The sequence below is a fragment of the Camellia sinensis genome, chromosome 6 (assembly GCF_055761805.1).
Source record: "Camellia sinensis isolate YWXY chromosome 6, ASM5576180v1, whole genome shotgun sequence".
Classification (NCBI taxonomy): Eukaryota; Viridiplantae; Streptophyta; class Magnoliopsida; order Ericales; family Theaceae; genus Camellia; species Camellia sinensis.
The window spans coordinates 63,199,529-63,221,669 of record NC_138966.1 but is presented as its reverse complement, the minus strand read 5'-3'; positions in this window follow the sequence as shown (position 1 = coordinate 63,221,669).

Sequence of the window (22,141 nt, the reverse complement as noted above, 5' to 3'; positions counted from 1 at the left end):
TTATTCTAATATAAAAGTTAGATTCATTTTTCAAAATCATTGATGTGACAATCAATCTAAGGTAACTCCCCCTCCCCCCCCTCCCCCCTCTCTCTCATATTCTCTAATCATTAGCCAATCATCTTTTTTATACAGCACTAGGTAAATGTGAATAAAATATAAGTTAATTTTTTTTCTATTTTTCTTTTTCTGTTTAAATTTCTATCAAATTAATGATCCAAACACGATGTAAGGAAATATAGAATTGACAAATAGTTTCATGGATTCAATTCTAGTAATCTAAAAATTTATGACATTCTCAAGATTAAAAAAAAAAAAGAAAAGCAACAATGGATATGAAGTCCCACTTATACCTTGCCCTCCTTAGAGAGTGATTTTAATAGAGTAAATGATATACGAACAGAATATTGAATTTTCATACATCTATGAATTTTGATTGAAGAAACCAAAAATGACACATGCTTGGAATGTTTCACCTTGTTGCTGATGGTAACTAAAAAAAAAGCCGATCACTTTTCTTGCCAAAAATGCCAGGGCCATATGTTGAAGAGATGAGATCCACAAGGAGGGGAAACTGCAAGGACACGAAAGAAGTGATTGGTAGACATGCAAATGCAGCCACTGGAATAAGTATCCATTCCTTATTGTTGCCAAACACAAGATAGAGTGTGGAACTGAAGGCTAGCATCATGGTTGTTATGGACATGAACAAGGTAACAAGACCGATTATCAACCTCTTAGGCAAAACATAAAGAAAATCACCCTCTGCATAGCGTTAAGTGAGGATGGACCAGAACATTAATAGAGACATGGTGGATGTGAATAGAGAGATTGCATCTGAAACGATAAAGACAATAAATGCGTTTACTTTTGAGAAAACCGGGACGCCATTTGTGCCATTGGTGCCACCTGGAACAGTGATTACAGTTGCAAATGCTATAGTGGCAATTAGTACTGCCACTATTGTGCAGGAGGTCGCAGTGTCTTTCATCCATTTTGCTCCTTCTTTCACTAATTTTTGTGTTCTTTAGTAAATACCATTGAAGGACTTTCCATTTTTTTGTTTAGAAACTCTTTGTAAGAGGTTGTTACAAACTTCTCCACTTCCTGCATGATAGCCATAGATTTGAAATAATGAAATGTATTTGACTTGTTTCTTAGATAAGGTCAGAAACTAAATTTTGAATTTATATTTGAACCAAATTTTGTACTATGCTTCACTAATGAAAAACATGCACATGCTCACAAATAAATGCAATAGACTTCAATGGCATGATAATAAATTTGGGTATCAAATTTTGAATGACATTTGTTCCATACCAATGCATTGTTGGCATATCAGATATCCAAAATTGATTAGCCAAGTTTGATTACCATAAAATCATTGTTAATAAGTAAGTAATGGACTATTAGAATGGAATATATTTATTACCTTAAACCATTTTAACTCATGTTGCATTTGCAACGCTGCACCTGGAACAAGATTGAGCTTGTCAAAAGGTGCTAATCGTCCAGCCAAGTGCAATATATTGTTCATTTGACTGTTCGTCTCGATGAACATATGTTGTTTATACCTACTCATTTTATAGCGATCCCGGGTTTACCCTTGTTGTACAGTGATCCGGACATGTGTCCGTGGATGTTGGTAGTTGTTTATTATCTTGTTTGCATCCTTTTTACTTTGTATATTGAGTTGTAGGATGTGTTGGGCAGGTTTGTTACAGGTTGGTTGTGTTTGGGAGCCTAGTGCTGCTGCCCAGATTTTTGGACCTTCGCTCGAGCGAGGAGTTGGTCGCTCGAGCGAGAGTTGAGTTCGTGTCTGGTGGGTCGAGCCAGAGTGGCTTCGCTCGAGCGAGCGATTGCGCCTGGTTCTGGACTTGAGAGTTGCCTTTCTTGGCTCGAGCAAGCTTCCTTCGCTCGAGCGGTCTGGCTTGTTCTTCGCTCGAGCGAGAAGTCTGTCGCTCGAGCGTACTGGTTGCAGACCTGAGGGTTTGAGTTGTTGGCTCGAGCGAGCATTCTTTCGCTCGAGCGCACTTCTGAGTTTTTGGCTCGAGCGAGAACTTCTTGGCTCGAGCGAGAGTTTTCTGTGTCTGGTCGCTCGAGCGACAAAGGCTTCGCTCGAGCGAGCGTGTTTTATATCAGCGGACAGTAGCGTTTTTGAACATCAGTTTTTCACTTTCTTTTTCTTTCAAACCCTAGATCCGAGACTCTCTCTCTCTAAACTTACACTCTCTCTAAGATTTGATCTCCCTAGAGTGTGAATCTAGCCTAGGGCCTTTGTTAAAAAGATACAGGGCGTTGAGAGCTTCGACTTAATCTGAAAAAGTTTGGATTTGGAGCACGTTGATCTTCGAGTCTTCATCTCCTTTTTGGCTCAAACTTCGAGGTAGGGATATCCTACTCCTCTCTATGGGTTTTGTCTTTAAATTTTAGTATTTTGAGATGTTGGGGTTGGTTTGGTAATTTGGTGAAAGTTTGGGGCTTTTGTGTAATTTTACAGAAGTTGGGGTTTTATTCATAATAAACCTAGATGCATGTTTGGCATAGAGAAATGGAACAAATGTTGAATCATTGATGAAAATGGGACCTAAGGGTTGAAATGTTAATTATGGAAAATGACCTAATTACATTGTTTGATTAATTGGGATAATTAATTGTGAGAAATAAGGTAATGAAATGGAATTGTCGAGATTGGGAATGTATGGGAAAAAGGGTGTAGTTGAATTATTTATCACTCACCGAATTGAAATGTTGATTGAATATCCATTTGTGCATTTATTTTCTGTTTAGAAATAACTGCTTTGGGCTATCGGTGGAGGATAGTCGTGATTGTTGTAGACAATGCATGATGATTAGGCAAACGGAAACTAATCAATGGAATGTGTCAATGGAATTTGACGGTTGATAGAATACATTAACTGTATGTATTGAGTGATTGTATATAGAACCAATGTGTTTGTATACGTTATGTGTAGAGGAGGAGATGGGGGATGTACTCCGCGGTTTAGGGGAAGATAGGGGATGTACCTCTAAACCGGATAGTGTGGGAGAAGATAGGGGATGAACTCCGTAGATACAGCTCATATGCTTGTCTAGAGAAGTGAAGATAGAGCTCATATGCTTATCTTTGTGAAGTGTGGATACAGCTTATATGCTTATCTGTGAATGTGGGATATTGTTGTTATACATATCTGTTGGTAATGTGGATACAACTTATATGCTTATCTGTGAATGTGGGATATAGTTTTTATACATATCTGTTAAAATGATGATAGAGCTGACATGCTTATCTGTTGAAAGGGGGAAAATGAAAAGTAACTTGGACTCATAAGTCGTATGACATAAATATGTGATTTATGTGAATGTATTAGTGTTGGCCATCTATCAATTGCTAATCTTTTAGTCATTGTTCATGGTTGGTTTAGTGTATTTCTACTGGGCTGTGGCTCACCCTATATGGGAATATCATTTTCAGGTACAGGTAGCATGCCACCTCCAAAGACATAGCTTGGGAGGCTAGAGGCGGACATACTTTTGTCGTTTTACTTTTTGATGTATTACATGTAAATTCAAGCCAAGGGCTTAATGTGTAAACGAGTTAGTACTCTTTTGTTGTAACCAAGTGTTAACTTGGAAAGCTGTAAGCCCATAGGGCATTTGCTTTTGTTGTTAACATGTAATACTTTTGTAATGGAATTCTGAATAATGGAAGAATGTGGAACTTTTACATATCAATGCATGTCTTATTTGATGGGTTTAATGTTATTATTTTGAGGGTGTTACAACTTGGTATCAGAGCTTACCGGGTTCGAATACTTTGGGTACGTGGGAAGTGATTAGTATCACAATGGGTTTGTCTCGCTTGATAGAGACTTAGATGTAGTATCATATGCTATGTGCTTAATTGATAACATGCTTATGTGACTATGTGGGTATGGGATTTAGTTTCTAGGATGTTGATTGGATCCTTGGGTTTCTGGAAGTCTTGTTGGAAAAGCACTTGATCAATGCTATTTCTAACCGGAACTCTAGTAACGCCTCGAGACTATCATTATCCGGAAACGAAATTCGTAAGTGCTTATGTGCTTACGTGGTATGAATTACTATTGTCCATGCATTAGGACGTGAGTGTTTAGTTTCGACACATTTGTGAATGTGCTAACGTTCTATGTTATCTTTATTAGGATGTCAGGACGAGGAAGAGGTGCTAGGCGTGGTAGACCTGCGAGGCAGAAAGTACCGTTACCGGGTGAGATTCCGGCAGTGCAGGAGGGAGTTGGCCAGGCCAATGTGGCCGAGCCAGTGGGTCAGCAGGCTATGGGTGCCTTGGCCAGAGAGATAGCAGGAGCTTTGGGTATTCTCAGAGCTGGGAATTAGGCAGCTGAGGCAGAACCTTCTTTCTTGAAGAGGGAGTTTTTCCGGTCTAATCCGGATGAGTTTATCGGGGATCCGAAGGAGCCACTGAAGGCTGATGAGTGGCTAGAGCAAATGAGTAAGACGTTCGAGATGCTTGGCATCGAGGATGGAGCACTGAAAGTGACCTTGGCATCCTTCCAACTGAAGGGAGATGCGGGTCAATGGTGGAAGTACGAGAAGGCTCGTGTTGGTGGTACTTGGGAGGCGTTTGTAAATGCTTTTCAAGAGAGGTTTTTGTCTGCAGCAGCTAGGGAGAAGCTGAGGGATCAGTTTAGCCGGCTTAAACAGCAGGGCTTGTCAGTGGCCGAGTTTGAGGCTACTTTTACCAGTCTGTCCAGGTTTGCACCGGAACTGGTGGCGTCTGAGGAACGCCGTTGCTATGAGTTTGAGCGGAAGTTGAGGCGGGGCCTCAAGTTGAGAGTTGGTGGGTCGTATATCCGAGAGTATAGACACCTGGTAGATGCTGCTGCTCATATGGAAATTATGATGCAGGAAGAGGAGGAAGAACAGAAGGGCTCCAAGAGGAGCCAGGATGGTCAGGGTGATGGCAGGAGGCAGAGGGGTTATAACCCTCAGCAGTCTCAGGGAGCAGTCTCTAGATCGACCTTTCCAGTGCCGAGTGCAGGCTCGGGGAGAGGCAATCAGGGGGAGTTTGCTTGTTACAAGTGTGGCCAGCTGGGTCACAAGGTTTCAGTTTGCCCGCAGAAGGGTGGGGGTCAGAGAGCTGCTTCTTCTTCAGCTAGACCGCAGAGTCAGAGTTTGGGCAGGGGGCAGCCCTTGTCTTGTTATCAGTGTGGACAGCCTGGGCACCTGAAGAGGTTTTGCCCACAGTTGAGTGCCACCTCGGGAGCGTCTGGTTCTAGGCAGACGCAGGGTTTTCAGCCAGCTCAGTCTGTGCAGGCCTCGAGGGCCAATCCGGGAGCTTCGTCATCCCAGTCTGTGCAGCAGTCTTTTGCTCCGAGAGGTGAGCAGGTAGACCAGGGGCCTACAGGGCGCGTGTATGCTGTTACCGCGCCGGATTTAGTACCGGCTCCATCGGTGGTGAGAGGTACTTTTCTGTTTTGCAACTCGGTTGCTAATGTGTTGATAGTCACGGGTGCATCTCATTCTTTTGTATCTGCTGCATTTGCATCTGTTTTGGAATTGGAGTTAGCACAGTTAGCATCTCCTATTTGTGTGGTATCGCCTTTGGGCGGTGAGTTGATCTTGAAACAAGGTGTTAGAGGTTGTAATATAGAGGTCGCCGACCATAGGCTTCCTTTTCCGTTTGTTGTCATGCCCATGAAGGGCTTTGATGTTATTTTGGGTATGGATTGGCTATCGTCATACCGGGCAGTTATCGATTGCTACCGCCAGAGGGTCACGTTATGTACCTTGAGCGGGGAGTGGTTCCATTTCTTGGGAGACCGGGTTGGTAGTGTTTTGCCACCGGGGTATGATTCGCGAGGGCGAAGTGAGCTTAGTGGACTATTTGCTAGCTTTGAGAGTGGTTAGTGTGATGAGACTCAGATTGTATTGCCGAGGGTGGTTTGAGAGTATTCGGATGTCTTTCCCGAAGATCTTGTTAGTTTGCCACCTCACCGAGAGATAGAGTTCTCTATTGATTTAGTGCCTGGCACAGCGCCGATTTCTATGGCACCTTACCGTTTTGCTCCAGCAGAGTTGGTTGAGTTGAAAGTTCAGCTCCAGGAATTGCTAGATAAGGGCTTTGTTCGCCCTAGTGTTTCACCTTGGGGAGCACCGGCCCTCTTTGTTAAAAAGAAAGATGGTGCCTTGAGATTGTGTATTGACTACCGGAAGTTGAATCGGGCTACGGTTAAGAATAAGTACCCTATGCCCCGTATAGATGATTTGTTTGACCAGTTGAAGGGTTCCCGTTGTTTCTCTAAGATAGACTTGAGATCGGGTTACCACCAGTTGAGGGTCAGGGAAAAAGATGTTCCTAAGACGGCATTCCGTACGCGGTATGGCCATTACGAGTTTCTGGTGATGCCATTCGGGCTTACCAATGCACCGACGGTCTTTATGGACTTGATGAACCGGATCTTCCGGGAATTCTTGGATCGGTTTGTAGTCGTTTTTGTGGACGACATCCTTATCTATTCGCCTTCTGAGAAGGAGCACGAGGCACACTTGAGAGTGGTGCTTGAGTTACTTAGAGCCCATAGGCTATATGCCAAGTTTGGGAAGTGTGAGTTCTGGCTGAGGGAAGTCAAATTCTTAGGCCACGTGGTATCTGGAGAAGGGGTGTCTGTTGATACATCCAAGGTTGAGGCAGTGCAGGATTGGGCACAGCCTAAGAGTGTGTTTGAGATCCGCAGTTTTTGGGGATTAGCTGGGTATTACCGTCGGTTTGTGAAAGATTTCTCCAGGTTAGCGTCACCGTTGACTAGACTGACTCGGAAGGGAGTCAAGTTTGTGTGGAGTGAGACTTGTGAAAAGTCGTTCCAAGAGCTGAAAGTTAGATTGACCACCGCTCCGGTGTTGATTATTCCGGAGAGAGGGTTGGGTTATGCGGTTTATTGTGATGCCTCACGAGAGGGTTTGGGTTGTGTGTTGATGCAAGAGGGGAAAGTGGTAGCTTATGGCTCACGTCAGTTGAAAATACACGAGAAGAATTACCCCACACACGACCTAGAGTTAGCAGCAGTAATCTTTGCCTTGAAAATCTGGAGGCACTACCTTTATGGTGAGAAGTTCGAGGTATTCTCGGATCACAAGAGTTTGAAGTATCTGTTTACACAGAGAGACTTGAATCTGAGGCAGAGGAGATGGATGGAGTTCATCGAAGATTATGATTTTGAGTTGCATTTTCACCCGGGAAAGGCCAATGTTGTGGCCGATGCCCTTAGTAGGAAATCCATTAGTGATGTAGCTAGTATAGCCATCCGGGAATGGGAGATGTTGGGTGCACTTGGTGAGTTTGATTTGCTACTGGGCGAATCCGTTGAGGCTGCGGCCTTGTTTTCTGTTGTTGCGCAGCCTACACTTGTGACTAGAGTGTTAGAGGCACAGAGAGGTGACCTTGAGGTAGAATCCCTCCGAGAGAAGATCTCCAGTGGGAAGGTTGAGAAGGGTTTGACGGTGTATCCCGACCTGAGTGTGAGATACCGAGACCGTTTGTTTGTACCGGAGTCTTGCCGAGAGGAGGTACTCCGAGAGTTTCACCATTCGCGCCTTGCGGTGCATCCGGGAGGTACTAAGATGTATTAGGATTTGGGTCGCCAGTTTTGGTGGCGGGGTATGAAGAGAGATGTGGCTATTTTCGTATCGAAGTGCCTTACTTGCCAGCAAGTGAAGGCCGAGCATCAGAGGCCAGCGGGTTTGTTGCAACCCTTGCCTATTGCCGAGTGGAAGTGGGAGCATGTCACTATGGACTTCGTTGTAGGTCTTCCGAGGACTCAGCGGGGTAGTGATGCTATTTGGGTGGTTGTAGACCGGTTGACTAAGTCGGCGCACTTCATTCCCATGCGCGTAAGAGATTCGGTAGATCATCTTGCCGACTTGTATATTCGGGACATAGTGAGATTGCACGGGGTCCCAGTGACGATCGTCTCAGATAGAGATCCTCGTTTTATTGCTAGGTTGTGGCAGAGCTTGCAGAGTGCCTTGGGCACTAAGTTGACCTTTAGTACGGCTTATCATCCTCAGACTGACGGGCAGTCCGAGCGTACTATTCAGATCCTCGAGGATATGCTTCGGGGTTGTGTCCTGGACTTCAGTGGGACGTGGGAGAGGCACTTACCCTTGGTAGAGTTTTCCTACAATAACAGTTTTCAGTCTAGCATCGGTATGGCACCGTTTGAGGCCTTGTATGGCCGACCGTGTAGGTCTCCAGTTTGTTGGGCCGAGGTGGGTGATGCACCTTTGTTGGGTCCGGAGTTGGTTAGGGAGACGACGGAGAAAGTTGAGCTTATCCGTAGGAGGCTTGTTACAGCCCAGAGTCGTCAGAAATCTTATGCTGACCGTAGGAGGAGGCCTTTGCCGTTTGAGGTAGGTGACCATGTCTTTCTGAAGATATCACCTAGGCGAGGTTTGATGAGGTTTAGGAAGAGTGGGAAGTTATCCCCTCGGTTTATTGGTCCTTTTGAGATCCTTGAGAGGATTGGCGAGGTTGCTTATCGGTTAGCTTTACCGCCGCAGTTGTCCGGAGTGCATGACGTGTTTCATGTGAGCATGCTTCGGAAGTATGAGCCAGATCCATCACATGTGTTGGATTGGACCGATTTAGAGGTAGATGAGGATGCCTCGTATGAGGAGAGACCGGTTCGGGTCTTGGATAGGCGGGATCAGGTCCTGCGTGGCAAGACCATTCCTTTGGTGAAAGTCTTGTGGAAACATCACGGAGTGGAGGAAGCCACTTGGGAACGTGAGTTAGAAGTCCGTGAGAAATATCCGGACTTGTTTGTTGATATGTAATCTTGTATTTAAATTTTGAACTATTGTTGAACTTAAGAGCTTTTATATATGTCTTAAGTTGTGAAACATTGAAAATGTTTTGGTTTGTTGGAAGTATGTTTTGGAACTTGCCTCATATGGAAGTTGAATGTAACATTATATATGTTGAAATTGGAAAGGAAATGCGTAATGTCGATGCATGTTGAAAGTACATATGTTGTTTACATATTGTGAATGTCTCTTGTTAAAGGGGTGGAATGACCGGTAATGGGTCGAATTGTTGAATGTTAAAATGTAACATTGTTTAAAATGGAGAAACTTGTTTTTTTGAAAACTTGTGCTTAATTTCGGGGACGAAATTCTTTAAGGGGGGGAGGTTATAGCGATCCCGGGTTTACCCTTGTTGTACAGTGATCCGGACATGTGTCCGTGGATGTTGGTAGTTGTTTATTATCTTGTTTGCATCCTTTTTACTTTGTATATTGAGTTGTAGGATGTGTTGGGCAGGTTTGTTACAGGTTGGTTGTGTTTGGGAGCCTAGTGCTGCTGCCCAGATTTTTGGACCTTCGCTCGAGCGAGGAGTTGGTCGCTCGAGCGAGAGTTGAGTTCGTGTCTGGTGGGTCGAGCCAGAGTGGCTTCGCTCGAGCGAGCGATTGCGCCTGGTTCTGGACCTGAGAGTTGCCTTTCTTGGCTCGAGCGAGCTTCCTTCGCTCGAGCGGTCTGGCTTGTTCTTCACTCGAGCGAGAAGTCTGTCGCTCGAGTGTGCTGGTTGCAGACCTGAGGGTTTTAGTTGTTGGCTCGAGCGAGCATTCTTTCGCTCGAGCGCACTTCTGAGTTTTTGGCTCGAGCAAGAACTTCTTGGCTCGAGCGAGAGTTTTCTGTGTCTGGTCGCTCGAGCGACAAAGGCTTCGCTCGAGCGAGCGTGTTTTATATCAGCGGACAGTAGCGTTTTTGAACATCAGTTTTTCACTTTCTTTTTCTTTCAAACCCTAGATTCGAGACTCTCTCTCTCTAAACTTACACTCTCTCTAAGATTTGATCTCCCTAGAGTGTGAATCTAGCCTAGGGCCTTTGTTAAAAAGATAGAGGGCGTTGAGAGCTTCGACTTAATCTGAAAAAGTTTGGATTTGGAGCACGTTGATCTTCGAGTCTTCATCTCCTTTTTGGCTCAAACTTCGAGGTAGGGATATCCTACTCCTCTCTATGGGTTTTGTCTTTAAATTTTAGTATTTTGAGATGTTGGGGTTGGTTTGGTAATTTGGTGAAAGTTTGGGGCTTTTGTGTAATTTTACAGAAGTTGGGGTTTTATTCATAATAAACCTAGATGCATGTTTGGCATAGAGAAATGGAACAAATGTTGAATCATTGATGAAAATGGGACCTAAGGGTTGAAATGTTAATTATGGAAAATGACCTAATTACATTGTTTGATTAATTGGGATAATTAATTGTGAGAAATAAGGTAATGAAATGGAATTGTCGAGATTGGGAATGTATGGGAAAAAGGGTGTAGTTGAATTATTTATCACTCACCGAATTGAAATGTTGATTGAATATCCATTTGTGCATTTATTTTCTGTTTAGAAATAACTGCTTTGGGCTATCGGTGGAGGATAGTCGTGATTGTTGTAGACAATGCATGATGATTAGGCAAACGGAAACTAATCAATGGAATGTGTCATGGAATTTGACGGTTGATAGAATACATTAACTGTATGTATTGAGTGATTGTATATAGAACCAATGTGTTTGTATACGTTATGTGTAGAGGAGGAGATGGAGGATGTACTCCGCGGTTTAGGGGAAGATAGGGGATGTACCTCTAAACCGGATAGTGTGGGAGAAGATAGGGGATGAACTCCATAGATACAGCTGATATGCTTGTCTAGAGAAGTGAAGATAGAGCTCATATGCTTATCTTTGTGAAGTGTAGATACAGCTTATATGCTTATCTGTGAATGTGGGATATTGTTGTTATACATATCTGTTGGTAATGTGGATACAGCTTATATGCTTATCTGTGAATGTGGGATATAGTTTTTATACATATCTGTTGAAATGATGATAGAGCTGACATGCTTATCTGTTGAAAAGGGGAAAATGAAAAGTAACTTGGACTCATAAGTCGTATGACATAAATATGTGATTTATGTGAATGTATCAGTGTTGGCCATCTATCAATTGCTAATCTTTTAGTCATTGTTCATGGTTGGTTTAGTGTATTTCTACTGGGCTGTGGCTCACCCTATATGGGAATATCATTTTCAGGTACAGGTAGCATGCCACCTCCAAAGACATAGCTTGGGAGGCTAGAGGCGGACATACTTTTGTCGTTTTACTTTTTGATGTATTACATGTAAATTCAAGCCAAGGGCTTAATGTGTAAACGAGTTAGTACTCTTTTGTTGTAACCAAGTGTTAACTTGGAAAGCTGTAAGCCCATAGGGCATTTGCTTTTGTTGTTAACATGTAATACTTTTGTAATGGAATTCTGAATAATGGAAGAATGTAAAACTTTTACATATCAATGCATGTCTTATTTGATGGGTTTAATGTTATTATTTTGAGGGCGTTACACATTTGATATACGAGGTTAAAAACATTTTCATAACGATTTATAACTGCCAGTCCAAATATGCTATAATGATTTTTATCCACAGACCAGGCTGCTTGAGGAAATGATTCAACAACCTCTTCAACAATCTCATGAATCCCACAACTTGAAGCGAAAAGGATTACATCCTTCCAAATTAATTCATAAACCTTTGAGTCATGTGAAGATCTAATTTTCTCACAAAGGGATTTGACCAGTTGAATTGCTTGAAGATGTATCAATTTTTGCTTTTGGACATGTTTTATGTGAGGCACTGCAATAATAGAACTCAAAGATGCAGTAAATTTTGTTGAAAGTGTATAATCAAGCAAGAAAAATAATTCAATCAATGTATATTTAAACTAACTAGTATTCCTTGTTAATTACCTAATAATTCAAGAACTTTCCAAAGCATAGCTTGCAATTTTTGGCTCACTGTATGCCATAAAACAAATTAAACTTGTTGGCATATGGAAGGAAATATTAAATTTAATAACAAAGGCATTTCAACGCATTTTCAATAAAAAAATATATTTAATTAACATATAAGTGTATTGTATAATCGTCAAACTAGCACAAATTTTAACAAGTGAGTTTTATCAATTATTCTCATCTAAAATCCTGTCACATTTTTAATAAGGTAATAGACACTAATGATATGCTACCCTAAAATGAGGACTAATTAATTTGCCACTACATTTTATGTGCAATTTTAGAGATGATGATATATTTTCTATTCACTCCCAACGCCATTGCGTGGATTTGAATTGTGAGAATCAATTTCCCCATCGAAAATAGGGGAAATCTTCTTACAAATAATATCTCCTCGAACCAAACTACAAGCTCAATCAAAGCTCGAGTATGATTGCTTTTTCTCAAAGGGTAAACTGCACAGACCTCCCTTGAGGTTCATGACTAGTTGAAATTCTCATTCACAATCCAAAAATTACACTGATTTCCCTATTAGAGTTTGAATTTCAATAGGATTAACATCACAAGCTCCTCTGCATAGGCACAATTCAGGTTGGATTCGCATCTAAATACTCAGTCTTACTGAAATAAAAAAACGAATAAAATTATAACTGAAAGGAATTTTGTCAAACGAGATTGCCAAGAACAAAAACCTAACATTAACAAAATTATAAAAGTACTAAATTACCCTCACCTAATAATGTCAAATTGCCTTACTACCTTAATTTTTTCATCAGTCTCTATGTTTCCTACCAATACGCATCACCTCACCTCTACTGCCTTACTTTATCCATTTCGCTTTTCACCTTCTTTTCCCTAATGCCCATCTACCACTATGAACGACAACCCCCTTACTTCTACTACCTCTGTGTGGTCACCATCTCCACCTCTATGCATCTACAACCTTGCCTCTACCTCTACCTTTCTGTGACCATTGCATCCACAAACATGCAATGGCCAATGACATTGGCCACTAGCGGTATCGTTTGACGTGCAATGGCCACTGGTGTTTTGTGGCGTTCGGCATGTGAAGGCCACTGGCATTCGCCATGTGATGAATCCTTTTCAAAGTTGATTATTAAGACCCAATATTTACTGTTCTTCTCTCTTTTCTCCTCACTTCCCTTTTTTCGCACCTCTTTCTCTTTTGATTGCTCTGTTCCTCTTGTTCTGCCACAACATGCCTCTTTTTCCAATTGCCTAATGCCATAAGCTTATGACCACACTAAATTCATTGATTTGATGTTTGGAAGGTTCCTGGGGATTGGTGTAAATTTTTTGGCATGGCTATTAGCAATGGTTTTTCAATTATTGTCAATAGATTATTGGAGTGATTGTTGGGGAGTCATTTTCTACATCATCGTGACACCACCAGTTTCTCTTGTACCATCCCAATATTTCTCTCTCTCTCTCTCTCTCTCCCCCCTGGTTATGGTTGGATTGATAAATGGCATTTTAGCTAGGTAGATTGGTTGTAGTGGGTATCAAGGATTGGAGGTGTCAGTAGTTGGTGGTGATGGCTTGGGAGTGGGAGGTAGTGATAGTTGATGGCTGATAGTGGCAAAAGTGGTGGAGGGTGGAACTCTGTTTCTACATTTCAACAGAGAAGGAGAGATAAATGGAACTATTGTGTAAAAGAATTTGATAAAGGTAAATATGACATTTTCAAAAAATTAAAAGTTGATATAAGTAAAATATGTTAGTTAATGTAAGTGTCAACTAACATTGGGGAATTTTTTAGTGCGATTATTAACCTTAACGAGGGGATATAATTTTTAAAGCTTTAAAGATACTAATGTATTAAAAAACGTTACATATAATTTTATTTTTTCTTTTCTTTTCTCATTTCTAGACATAAGTGGATGAGCTCATGTGCATCTATGCATGTGGGCCCCAGTACGTGAAAAAATGTGATGAAAAGTAAGATTATATATAACATCACTCTAATGTATGAATTTGAAACCTCATGGAGTGTCAATGTAATTAAAATTAAAGAAATCTATATGCTAATATTTTACCTCCCAAATTTTTTCTTGCACCTATGTGCCACTTTATATAACATTATATTTTTGATGTGTCTCATCTAAAGGTTTCAAAATTATTCCACTATTTTAAATTATTTATTATCCAATTCATATAAAATTTTAATACAATCTTTTATCAATTAATTTAGCTTTATCTTTCCTAATCCAACTATCTATGAAATTAAATTATTTATTTTTATTTTGTAAATTTAATATTTTAATTTTAATTTATTAATAGATTACTATCCTCAAATCTACACTTGCAACATACCTTTATTCAAAATGAATAAAAGTAAATAAAATAATTAAAGTCATTCTTTAATTTTAAGATTGTTATTCTTTCTAATTTAGAGGGAAGTACCAATAAATCTTAATTTCATATTTGAGTAACCAATAAATCCTCCAAATAATCTAATGAATTCAACAGCCTTATTTGTGTAGAAATGGAAATATAACCCTATAGTTTACACTTGTAAATGTTAGTTCATTCCCATAAATGATTGAAATCTCCACGGTTTGAAAATACATATTTGCCAAAAATTTACTAAGGCATTTTTGTAATCCTTTTGGAATGTTAGAAGAATCCCACATTTCAAGACATTCCAAATCAAAACCCCACAATTTGAAATTATACATTTGCCCAAATCTTACCAAGGGGTTTTTGTATTCCTTTTGGAATGCTTGAATAATCTCACCAGTTTGAAATTACACATTTGTCCAAAACTTAGTAAAGAGTTTTTGTTCTTCTTTTGGAATGTCTAAAGTATACAACATCCTTTTGGAATAGTTTAAAGAATCCCACATCTTTTTTTGAGAGTGTTATATTGGAGTGTTACATTTGGGAAAAGTACATGAAATTTTTTTGTGTGTCACATTGGAGTGTTACACTAAAGAATTTTTTTTGGAGTGTTATAGTTTGAAATTATATATTTTCTCAAAGCTTACTAAGGAGTTTTTGTACTCCTTTTGAAATGTTTGAAGAATCTCATATTTCAAGTAATTTTTATACTCCTTTTAGAATGTTTGAAAAATCTCACATTTCAATCCATTCCAAATAAAAAATGATTCCCATAGAAAAATCTATCTCAAATTTGATTCCCAAAAGTTGTGTATCTTACCTTTTTTGCAAAAAATATATATATATATATATATATATATAATAGAAATAAGGGTAATATGTCAAATCCACATTTGCAAAATCAATGAGACTAATTTGTCTATAAAAAAATCCTTAGAACTATAGCGATCCCAATTTTTCCCCTTGGTTGTTTAACTGTAATCCGGACTGGGTTCTATGGTTGTGTTGTCGTCTTATTCTCGTTTCTATCCTTTACTCTTAGTGTTTGAGTTTTAGGATGTGTTGGGCATGTTTCGAACAGGTGGATTGAGTTTTGGTCTCTAGTGTTGTTGCCCTGAATTTTTGGTGTTACGCTCGAGCGGATCATTCTGCGCTCGAGCGGAGTTTGGTTTTTGGTTGTCCGCTCGAGCGGGTCTTATTAAGCTCGAGCAGGGTTTACACACTTCCAGTATTTAGTGGCCCTGCAGAACTTCTGCAGGTGTGTTTTCTACGCTCGAGCGGGCTTCTTGCGCTCGAGCGAGTCGCGCTCGAGCGGGATTGTTGGCGCTCGAGCGGGTGGTTCTTTTTCTGAAAAGTTCCAGGAGATGAAAATCTGCGCTCGAGCGGACTGGTTCTTCACGCTCGAGCGGATGTGTTTTGCTTTTGTTTCTTGGCTCTCGAGTGGTCATCCTTACGCTCGAGCAATACCAGATATTTGTGCTTGACGCTCGAGCGTTCTATTCTCCGCTCGAGCGGGTCGTGCGTATATGAGTTATCCGCTGGGTGATTTTAAATCACTTTTCACTTTTCTTTCTCTCTCTTACTTTTCCAAAAAAAGCCATTTTGAGAGTTCCTCTCACTAAAACCCTAACTTCTCTCTTAGGATTGATCTAGTAGGAGTTGTTTTCTCACCTTGGGCCTTTACAAAAGTTGTGTTGATCGTCGAGGGCTATCTTTTAATCTGAAAATTTTGGGATTTGGAGCATTTCCATTTCTTCATCTCCTTCGTTGGGACCCATCATTCGAGGTAGGGATATCCTACTCCTCCTTATGGATTTTGTCTTTAAATTTTAGCATTTTGATATGTTGGGTGTTGTTGGGTAGATTTGAGAAAGTTTGCGCCTTTTATGTAATTTTACAAAAATTGGGGTTTTGTTTGGAATAAACCTATATGCAAGTTATAGCGATCCCGGGTTTACCCTTGTTATACAGTGATCCGGACATGTGTCCGTGGATGATAGTAGTTGATTATTACCTGGTGTACATCATTTCTTACTTTGTATTTGAGTTATAGGATGTGTTGGACAGATTTGTTACAGGTTGGTTGAGATTAGAAACCAAAACAAGTTGCCCAGATTTTGACCTGTCCGCTCGAGCGGGGGTTTTGGCGCTCGAGCGGGAGTTTCACCCATCCAGTATTTCCTGTGCAGTGTTCGACGCTCGAGCGTGGGATTGGACGCTCGAGCGGGATTGTGTGAGTGACGCTCGAGCGGGGAGTTGGAAGCTCGAGCGAGAGACCTGATTCTGTAAAGGTTCTTGAAGTGTGTATCCGCCGCTCGAGCGGGATTGTTGACGCTCGAGCGGGAGTCTGTGAGTGACGCTCGAGCGGGGCGTTGGACGCTCGAGAGGGGCGACTGGGTTTAAGTTCCGAGTTTTGACTTTTCAAATCACTTTTTCACTTTCTCTTCTCTCTCCTACTTTTCCAAAAACACCATTGTTGAGCCTCTCACTCTAGAACTCTACCTTCTCTCTAGGTTTTGATCTAGTAGGAGTGATTTGCTCATCTTTGGTCTTTACAAAAAGGTTGTTGATCGTCGAGGGCTACTTTTTAATCTGAAAATTTCAGAATTTGGAGCACGTTGGGTTTTGTCATCTTCTCCCTTGGGGCTCCGGATTTGAGGTAGGGATATCCTACTCCTCTCTATGGATTTTGTCTTTAAATTTTGGTATTTCGAGATGTTGGGGGTTGGTTTGGTAAATTTGTGAAAGTTTGGGGCTTTGGTGTTATTTTACAAAAGTTGGGGTTTTATTTATAATAAACCTAGATGCATGTTTGACATAGAGAAATGGAATAAATGTTGAATCATTGATGAAAATGAGACCTAAGGGTTGTAATGTTCATTATGGAAAATGACCTAATTACATTGTTTGATTAATTGGGATAATTAATTGTGAGAAATGAGGAAATGAAATGGAATTGTTGAGATTGGGAATGCATGGGGTTAAAAGGTGTAGTTGAATTATTTATTACTCACCAAATTGAAATGTTGATTGAATATCCATTTGTGCATTTATTTTCTGTTTAGAAATAACTACTTTGGGGCTATCGGTGGAAGATAGTCGTGATTGTTGTAGACAATGCATGATGATTAGGTAAACGGAAACTAATCACTGGAATGAATAATTGAGTAAGATGATTGAAAGGACACGTTAAATTTATGTGTTGTGTGATGATGTGTATAATTATTGTTTATATGCATTGTGTTGTGTTGGAGGAGATAGGGGATGTACTCCACGGTTTAGGGGAAGATATGGGATGGACCTCTAAACCGGATGTTGTTGGGAGGAGATAGGCGATGGACTCCGTAGATAGAGCTCATATGCTTATCTAGTGATGTATTGACAGAGCTCATATGCTTGTCATTGGAAGTGTGATAGTGCTCATATACATATCTGTGGAAGTGATGATATAGCTTGTATGCTTATCTGTTGATGTGTGATATAGCTAGTATGCTTATCTATTATGAAATGGGAAGTGTTTGATATGAGTTACTGTCTCATATGAGTTATTGGCCAGGTTCTGAGCCATGATTGTAAATTGAGAATTGAAAGGAACTGGAAAATGAATTGTAACATGGACTTGTATGTCATGAAACTAAAATGTGTGATAAGAGAGAGTATCACTGTTGGCCATCTATCAACTACTAATCTTTTAGTCATTGTCCATATTTGGTTTAGTGTATTTCTACTGGGCTGTGGCTCACCCTATATGGGAATATCATTTTCAGGTACAGGTAGCATGCCACCTCCAAGGACATAGCTTGGGAGGCTAGAGGCGGACACACTTTCGTTGTCTTACTTCCTTTTTGTTGTATTACATGTAAATTCAAGCCAAGGGCTTAGTGTGTAAATGAATTAGTACTCCTTTTCTTTGTAACCAAGTGTTAACTTGGAAAGCTGTAAGCCCGTAGGGCATTTGCTTTTGTCGTTAACATGTAATACTTTTTGTAATAGAACTGCTCTGATGAATAGAAGAATGTTTATCTTTATTACCAATTCATGTCTATATCGAGGGGTTTGATGTTATTTTTTTGAGGGCGTTACAACTTGGTATCAGAGCGTACCGGGTTCGAATACTTTGGGTACGTGGGAAGTGATTAGGATCACAATGGGTTTGTCTCGCTTGATAGAGACTTAGATGTAGAATCTTATGCTATGTGCTTAATTGATAACATGCTTATGTGACTATGTGGGTATGGAATGTAGTTTCTAGGATGTTGATCGGATCCTTGGGTTGCTGGGAGTCTTGTTGGAAAGGCACCTGATCAATGCTGTTTCTAACCGGAACTCTAGTAACGCCTCGGGACTATCATTATCCGGAAATGAAATTCGTAAGTGCTTATGTGTTTATGTGCTTACGTGGGGTGAATTACAGTTGTCCATGCATTAGGACGCGAGTGTTATAGCTTCGGCACATTTGTGAAATGTGCTAATAGTCTTGGTTACCTTTATTAGGATGTCAGGACGTGGGCGTGGTAGACGTGGCAGGCATGGTAGGCAGGGGGTACCTGTACCGGATGACGTTCCGGCAGTGCAGGAGGGAGTTGGTCAGGCCAATGTGGCCGAGCCAGCAGGTCAGCAGGCTATGGGCGCCTTGGCCCGAGAGATAGCGGGAGCTTTGGATATTCTCCGAGCTGGAAATCAGGCAGCTGAGGTAGGGCCTTCTTTCTTGAAGAGAGAGTTCTTCCGGTCTAACCCGGATGAATTTGTTGGGGATCCAAAGGAGCCACTGAAGGCTGACGAGTGGTTGGAACAAATGAGTAAGACGTTCGAGATGCTTGGCATCGAGGACGGAGCATTGAAAGTGACCTTGGCATCCTTCCAGCTGAAGGGAGATGCGGGTCAATGGTGGAAGTACGAGAAGGCTCGTGTTGGTGGTACGTGGGAGGCGTTTGTAAATGCTTTCCAGGAAAGGTTCTTATCTGCAGTGGCTAGGGAGAAGCTGAGGGATCAGTTTAGCCGGCTTAATCAGCAGGGTATATCTATGGCAGAGTTTGAGGCCACATTCACCAGTTTGTCCAGGTTTGCACCTGAGTTGGTGGCGTCCGAAGAACGCCGTTGCTATGAGTTTGAGCGAAAGTTGAGGCGGGGTCTCAAGCTGAGAGTTGGTGGGTCCTACATCCGGGAGTATAGACACTTAGTGGATGCTGCAGCTCATATGGAGCTTATGATGCAGGAGGAAGACGAGGAGAAACATAGAGGCTCCAAGCAGGGCCAGGAGGGTCAGGGTGATGGCAGGAGACAGAAGGGTTATCACCCTCAGTAGTCTCAGGGTGGAGTTGCTAGATCGACCTTTCCGGTGCTGAGTGCAGGCTCGGGGAGAGGTAGTCAGGGAGGCCTGACTTGTTTTGTGTGTGGCCAGCTGGGTCACAAGTCTTCGGTTTGCCCGCAGAAGGGAGGGGGTCAGCGAGCTGCTTCTTCTTCAGCTAGACCTCAGGGCCAGAGTCAGGGCAGGGGCCAACCTTTGTCTTGCTATCAGTGTGGTCAGCCTGGGCACCTGAAGAGGTATTGCCCATAGTTGAGTGCTACTTCGGGAGCATCTGGGTCTAGGCAGACGAAGAGTTTTCAGCCAGCTCAGTCGGTGCAGGCCTCGAGGGCCAATCCGGGAGCTTCGTCATCCCAGTCTGTGCAGCAGTCTTTTGCTCCTAGAGGTGAGCAGGTGGATCAGGGGCCTCCAGGGCGCTTGTATGCTGTTACCACGCAAGATCTAGTACCGGCTCCATCAGTAGTGAGAGGTACCTTTTTGTTTTGCAACTCGGTTGCTAATGTGTTGATTGATACGGGTGCATCTCATTCTTTTGTATCTGCTGCATTTGCATCTGTTTTGGAGTTGGAGTTAGCACAGTTAGCATCTCCTATTTGTGTAGTGTCACCTCTTGGGGGTGAGTTGATCTTGAAACAAGGTGTTAGAGGTTGTGATATAGAGGTCGCCGACCATAGGCTTCCTTTTCCGTTTGTTGTCATGCCCATGAAGGGCTTTGATGTTATTTTGGGTATGGACTGGCTATCGTCATACCGGGCTGTTATCGATTGCTACCGCCAGAGGGTCACGTTATGTACCTTGAGCGGGGAGTGGTTCCATTTCTTGGGAGACCGGGTTGGTTGTGTTTTGCCACCAGGGTATGATTCGCGAGGGCGAAGTGAGCTTAGTGGTCTACTTGCTAGCCTTGAGGGTGGTAAGTGTGATGAGACCCAGCTTGTGTTGCCGAGGGTGGTCTGTGAGTATTCGGATGTTGTGATACCCCTGTCCCGTAATATTCTAATTGGTCCTTAATTTGAGTATGATTATGTGATTGCCATGATTTTATGTGCCATTATGTGATTTTGAAGTTTTATATGTTCACCGTAGGAATATCTGTTTGAATAATTAGCTTTGGAAACTTAATTGAGGGCCTTATCGGCCCCAGAACCCGAAATTGATTACGCCATTGTGATTGGCATAATTTTTAGAGCCTACGGTGAAATTTAATTGAAAAACTGATTCAGGCCAGATTAAATTGATTAATTAATGAATTGGTGCTCAAATATGTAATATTAAATTAATGAGGCTTAGTGGGGTTATATGGGACCTTTATGTATTCAACTCCCTCCTTTTATTTCATTCTTGGCTGATTTAACTCTCTAGAGGAGGGGAGACCCGAATTAGAGAGACAGAGGGGAGGAAATCAAAGTTTTGCTCTTGAATCTTGGAAGTCTTGAAGACAACTCTAGACTTGACCATAAATTGGAAGAATTGAGCCTCTAGGTAAGCATTGATTCTTGAATTCATGAGTTTAATGTGTAATCTTGTGTGTTCAAGGGTTGTTTGTGATCAAGAGCATGATTTGAGTTGGTTTTATTGAAATTGAGGTTTGATATGTGAATGCATGTAAAGAACTCCTATAGAATCACAAAATCTAGCATGTAATTTGTGAAATTGTGAAAGATTGGTAGTGTAATCCCACATGCAAGCATGTCTTTGTTGAGTCTTAGGGGAATGAGCACTAATTGCATTATTTGAAATGAAAATAAAGTCAAAATGGGCATGCATGTTTGAATAATTGAAGATGGGAGCTTTGAATGCATGAATATGTATAATAGAATTGAGTTTGGTGTCAATTTGAGACATGCAAGTGTTTAATCCTTGAAATTGAGCTCCATAATAATGTGTTTTGGTGTATATACCTTGTTAGTATACTTATATGTGATAATTGAGCTATAACATGCATGATTTGTTGGTTAAAAGTCGGAATGGAGCTCAAGAACACAATCTGGAATTTCCAGAATTTTGACTTCCGCTCGAGCGGGGGGGAAATGCCGCTCGAGCGTAGAAATCGAGCTCCCAGCACTTTTTGCAAACATGGTTCCCGCTCGAGCGGGGGAATTTGATGCTCGAGCGGGGAGCTATGTGGACAGGCAGTACGCTCGAGCGGTCGAGTTCACGCTCGAGCTGAAATTGAAGGCAACCAGTACTTTTGCAGGCCTTATGGGTCCGCTCGAGCGGGGGTAAGTTGACGCTCGAGCGGGGACCCTGTTTTCTGGGATTTTGTTCATGCGTTCTGTGTTTTGTTTTCCGTTCTCTTTCACTTGTAAGCACTCTTAGGCATATGTTAAGCATTGTAAATGAGTTAATGAGATAGGAATAAAGCCTAAAGAGGAATATGTGAATTAAAGAATGGATTAAACTGTTAGTGACCCTTTTGTATTCATGAAATGTGTAGGGTCAAGCTCCAGGGCAAATCCACAAGCCGATCACTGTGAGTAATATCAATATTTGAAAGCTTGTCAATGTCCAATTGTTATTCCCTTATAAACTTTATGAGTTGTTAATTGGGATTGTGGACAAAAGTCTGATAGGAATCAATGAATGGACCAAAGGTCGTTTTGATACGAATGAATGGACCAAAGGTCGTTTTGATGTAA